The 6,224-nt window shown below is 38.3% G+C and overlaps 1 long non-coding RNA gene across 1 annotated transcript; it reads left to right on the top strand.

The window, feature by feature from the left end:
- The first annotated feature begins 1,122 nt into the window (after positions 1-1,122).
- LOC138191097 (uncharacterized) lies at positions 1,123-3,806 on the top strand. Its single transcript, XR_011177389.1, has 4 exons — positions 1,123-1,662; positions 1,903-2,035; positions 2,275-2,357; positions 2,722-3,806. It is a non-coding gene; the product is annotated as an uncharacterized lncRNA (long non-coding RNA).
- Positions 3,807-6,224: the final 2,418 nt, after the last annotated feature.

Consider the following 6,224-nt stretch of genomic DNA (forward strand, 5'->3'; position numbering starts at 1 on the left):
ATCCTGGGTCCAGTTGCTGGAAAAATGTGAAATTTCTTTTCCGCTTTTCAGGTACATCTTCTGACCCGCTGTTTGCAGCATCTGTAAACGATAAGTAATCGTTCTTTATCGCACAATTACGGCGATACAGGATCTGAAAAAAGTATTCGGATGTTTTTAGTAAGGGACAAATTTGCGACCGCACAAATTTGAATGGGCTGACTTTCCCCTTTTTGCGATTTATAAAAGCACGAGCTTTCATCTGAGGATCTACATACTTGTAAAAACGGGGTTATTTTTTTTTACAAAAGTTTTATTCTAATTGCAAGTTGTTACTTGAGTTTTCACTTTACAGTTTGATATGTGTATTTTTGTGCTTAAATTATACTTGAATCTCGAATTCACTTAATTATTTATTATTATTTGTTTTGGACTTTCACTTCTACCATTTCCGTACACCTCCAACCACCTCCGACCACTTTCGTCCTCCTCATCCCCCTGCTCCGCCATGTATTCTATAACATTGATATTCATAATTATTCCAACAACTTTTCATTTGCTCTCTCCGTCTTGAATTTTCGTTGGCATAGAATCGGAACGCTGTTTTAGCTAGTCGCAAGTAAAGTATTTACGTTGGGTGGAGAAGCAGAATTATTTTTCGAAAAGTGTTCGTATGGAAAAAAATTCGGAGTAGCTATAATACATCACGCGTGCGCTAATTTTGATCCAGATGAAATGGATGCTCCGTATATTAGACGGTGTTTAACGCAGTGTCCTGATTTAAAGACTTCAAAGGTGATTATCAGCGATTGTTTTTTTTGTTGGGGACAGCATCCAACTGTCATAGAACGGCAGCATTATTAGCTGACCCGTTAACTGAAGAATATATCTAGTCAACGGCTGACCATCGAAGGGCCTAGCCACTTGAGTCTCGAATCAGTAGGAAAGATAAAATGCGTATTTCTTGTCTCATTGTGAAATGTTGAAACTAAAACTGAAATCATTATGCATCATATCATATCATCGTACATCATACATCATACATCATGATACATCATACACAGTATTGAAGTTCGAAACCAAAGTTTGGATGTTCGGATGTTCGAAAAGTAACGTCACCAAAATTTGACGTCATCGATTTGAGATTCAGCTAACCGAATTCTTCAGTCTCGAAACAACCGCGCAGTGGAGCGGACGGATGAGAATCGCGCTCCGCAAATTTCGAGTACCGGGTTCTCAACCTCCTGGATCCTGCGCTCGGGGTCCGGTACCTAGTGAAAATCGACTTCCAGGACAAAAGCTACGTAGTTTTTGCGCTCCAGGTCCGCGACCTGGTGAAACTCGACTTCCTTGACAAGCGCTCCGTAGTTCTGGCTGTCCAGGTCCTTGACCTGGTGACTTTTGACCTTCCGGACTAATTTTCAAGTTTACAAGTTTGATTAATGGAAACGTCATGTTTTATACTATCGAACCAATAAGCATGCTTCGGAGAACATTTTGAATCGGTAAAAGAACCAAACGACCAGAAACAAACATATTGCAATTGCAATTGGGCATGAATCCTCACACAATATTTTTGACGTGTTCTAATATTCGAAATATTAATTAGTATTCGAGGTGTAACCCGAGGTGGTTATCGGTGATTGTTGGAGGTAGTCGGAGGTGGACGAGGATTTGTGCACGGTGAGTAAAACATTTTCATGATATTTTCTGGCATTTGTAATTGTATTTTGTCTAAAATATTTCAAACTTGTCATGTTTACAATAAATTATTTCAATTCATTTTTCGCGCAAGCACAAATTCAATAGTTATAAATGCGCTAATGATATTTACTATATTATTAATCAATTAATTAATTATATCAATCCTTACATAATGTTTTTGATGTGTTCTTATACTGAGAATATTTATTACTATTCCAGGTGTAACCCGAGGTGGTTAGCAGTAGTCGTTGAAGGTGGTCGGCGGTGGTTGGAGGTGGTCGAGCTAGACTAGGAGGAGGACGAGGAAGACGAGGAGAACAAGGTGGACGAGGAGGACAAGGATTTGTGCTCGGTGAGTGAAACATTTTTATAATATTTGATGGCAATTGTAACTATATTTCATCTGAAATATTACAAACTTGTCAGGTTTACAATAAATTATTTCAATTTATTTTTCGCGTAAGCAGATGTTCAGTAGCTTCAAATGCGATTATAAAATTTATTACATATTAATTAATTGATTGATTATATTAATACTTACATAATATTTTTTATGTGTTCCTATACTAAAAATATTTATTACTATTCCAGGTATAACACGAGGTGGTTAGCGGTGGTTGCGGGTGATCGAGGTGGGCGAGGAGGAGGACGAGGATGACGAGGACTTGTGCACTGTGAGTATAACATTTTTATCATATTCATTAGAGTAGGAGTAGGATCAGGAGTGGAACTAGGAGTAGGATCAGGAGTAGGTGTAGTAGGAGTAGAAGTAGAAGTGGTAGAAGTCGGAGTAGGAATAGGAGTAGTCGTAGTAGTAGGAGTTGGAGTAGAGTAGGAGTAGAAGTAGATGTATGTGGGGAGGGGATATTATCATATCAAGTTGTCAGTAATAAGCAATTGCGGGTAAAATATTAGCTTACTTTTGTAAGTATTTATGAATATAGCCTCTATGAATATTCATTGTTGGTATGTAAGGTCTGGCAACGTACCTACTTTCTGTAAGAAATGTTGAAAATTTTTAACATAATTATGTTTCAGATCTGTGCCCCACCTAGTGATCCACTAGTACATATCCTCCGATGTGACATCGCTCCGCTACGTATGCAGAAGAAAAGATTTATTAAGATGCAGATTGCTCCTCTCTTCTTGCTATTGTGCTTTCAGCCATTGTTGTGCTGTGTGTTTAAAATTTAGGACAGTATATAATATAGAATAACATGTACATCTACGAATATAGCACTGCAATAAATCTTATAGAAATGAGCTCACATTGAGATTTCTCTGTATTTATAACTCGACGCGAGAAGGCAAAAATCAATGTAATGCCATCTGTAAGGTAATTGGACTCGTATTTGCACTACGAGAACTCGTTGGGCATTTTGCGGTGAAATTTGAAGAATTGTTGTACAAGAAATTAAATAACTATAAAAATGGATAAAAAATATTATCTCTAATAGTGAATGTAGCTAATACAGCTTTAACCGTATATTGATTATGTTAATGATCTATTCTGACAAGATCGGAATTAGATAAGCTCTCTAAATACCCTTTTCTAGTCTATTAATTTATATCATGTATATGTAAATGTATATTTCTTCAGTTTGTACCATCACTGCACTAGGATTACCCTTGCCATGTTTTATGGTACGCTTGTGTAATTTGTATACTATTAACCTTACGTTTTACTCTATTTGCGACAAGTTGCGAGTGTTTCTAATTTCTTGGCAATTATTTATGTACATGTATGTGTAAATATGTATATATATATATACTTATGAATGTGTATATACATATATGCACATATTTAAAACTAGACTTTTACAATAAACACAGAGGTTTTAGTATATTCACATACGGATTTCTGTGTATAGGTATACTTGAACTAAAATATCCTTATCTCTAATACGGAGTTCTTCGTAATTCGCATTTGTTCTTGTAACCCAATGTCCTACATACAATGGCAAAAATCGAGATCCAACTTAGCTGAGTCTCAAAGCCCTGTTCACATAAAAGCAGCTATTCGATAGAAATTATAGTTTATAGTTTACACAGCCCATTGCATGATATTTCATTATAAATACACATGTTTCAATGTATTTAGGAATAATTTATCAAATGTACAGAGGTCATGTGCAAATAATAAATGAATTGATTCGACCGCAGTTTGATGTATTCATTAGAGCTATAACAATAAATTTAAGCTTTGTTACTTGTTTTATTTTATTATGGATAATCAAAAACATTACCGACTATTCGTGCTGTGGAAGCATGGGGATTAAACCAAATGTAGCAAAAGATTAGAAACAGTGTACGTAGAGTACGGGTATTTTTCTAACAATGCAAACACGTGCCGCTAGCTTAGTTTTGACATATCTAGAATACCACGCCTTGCGAATTAGCTTTCCAGACAGAGATGAATGATGAATTTTAAGGACTGCATTATCGTTGTTGAATACTCTATGCCTCATGGAAAAAGAAAATCTGTAACGATAAAATTGATGCACCGGATCATCGTCGACTTTAAATTTCGAAATGTCCTACCATTTCCGAACACCTCCAACCATCCTATTTACCTATATTACTAGATTAGCTATGATACGAAAAGAGAAGAATTATTCATTTCGAAATGGGATTCTATTCGACGCGCGCTCGATGTATTCCATAACATTAGTATTGATAATTATTCCAACAACTTTTCATTTGCTCTCTCGATCTTGAATTTTCATGGGCATAGAATCGAAACGCTGTTTTAGCTGGTCGCAAGTGAAGTATCTGCGTTGGGTGGAGGAGCAGAATCGTTTTTCGAAAAGTATTCGGATGGAAAAAAATTCAGAGTAACTGTAATACATCACGGATGCGCTAATTTTGAACGAGATGAAATTGATGCTTCGTATATAAGACAGTATTTAACGCTGCGTAGTGATTTAAAGACCTAGAAAGGTGATAGGGAGAGAAAGAACGACGCTTCTTAACACTTCGAGTGTATTTTAACACACATTTGAAAGATACGAGCGAAATCTTTCATCATCCAACTGTCGCAGAACGGCAGCGTTATTAGCCGACCCGTTCACTGAAGAATATATCTTCAGTCAACGGCTGACCATCGAAGGGCCAGGCCGCTTGAGTCTGGAATCGGCAGGAGAGACGAAGTGTGTATTTCTTGTATGAAACGTGAAAACTAAAAGCATTATACATCATATCATATCGTCATACATCATACATCATACATCGTACATCATACATCATCATACATAGTATCAAAGTTCGAAACCATAGTTTGGATGTCGGATGTTCGGAAAGTGACGTCACCAATTCAAAATCAGCTAGCCGAATTCCTCAGTCGGGAAACAACCGCGCAGTAGAGCGGACGTATGAGAGTCGCGCTCCGCAAATTTCGAGTACCGGGTTCTCAACCTCACGGATCCCGTGCTTCGGGTCCGCTACGTATTTCGAGTACCGGGTTCTCAACCTCCCGGATCCCGCGCTTCGGGTCCGCTACGCGGTGAAACTCGACTTCCAGGATAAGCGCTCCGTGATTCCTGGTTCACGTTTACAATAAATTATTTCAATTCGTTTTTCGCGCAAGCCCAAATTCGGTAGCTGTCAGTCCGCTAATAAAATTTCTCGACTTCCAGGATAAGCGCTCCGTGGTTCCTGGTTCACGTTTACAATAAATTATTTCAATTCGTTTTTCGCGCAAGCCCAAATTCGGTAGCTGTCAGTCCGCTAATGAAATTTCTCGACTTCCAGGATAAGCGCTCCGTGGTTCCTGGTTCACGTTTACAATAAATTATTTCAATTCGTTTTTCGCGCAAGCCCAAATTCGGTAGCTGTCAGTCCGCTAATGAAATTTCTCGACTTCCAGGATAAGCGCTCCGTGGTTCCTGGTTCACGTTTACAATAAATTATTTCAATTCGTTTTTCGCGCAACCCCAAATTCGGTAGCTGTCAGTCCGCTAATAAAATTTCTCGACTTCCAGGATAAGCGCTCCGTGGTTCCTGGTTCACGTTTACAATAAATTATTTCAATTCGTTTTTCGCGCAAGCCCAAATTCGGTAGCTGTCAGTCCGCTAATAAAATTTCTCGACTTCCAGGATAAGCGCTCCGTGGTTCCTGGTTCACGTTTACAATAAATTATTTCAATTCGTTTTTCGCGCAAGCCCAAATTCGGTAGCTGTCAGTCCGCTAATGAAATTTCTCGACTTCCAGGATAAGCGCTCCGTGGTTCCTGGTTCACGTTTACAATAAATTATTTCAATTCGTTTTTCGCGCAACCCCAAATTCGGTAGCTGTCAGTCCGCTAATAAAATTTCTCGACTTCCAGGATAAGCGCTCCGTGGTTCCTGGTTCACGTTTACAATAAATTATTTCAATTCGTTTTTCGCGCAAGCCCAAATTCGGTAGCTGTCAGTCCGCTAATAAAATTTCTCGACTTCCAGGATAAGCGCTCCGTGGTTCCTGGTTCACGTTTACAATAAATTATTTCAATTCGTTTTTCGCGCAAGCCCAAATTCGGTAGCTGTCAGTCCGCTAATAAAAT

Source organism: Neodiprion pinetum, chromosome 6, assembly GCF_021155775.2.
Source record: "Neodiprion pinetum isolate iyNeoPine1 chromosome 6, iyNeoPine1.2, whole genome shotgun sequence".
NCBI lineage: Eukaryota > Metazoa > Arthropoda > Insecta > Hymenoptera > Diprionidae > Neodiprion > Neodiprion pinetum.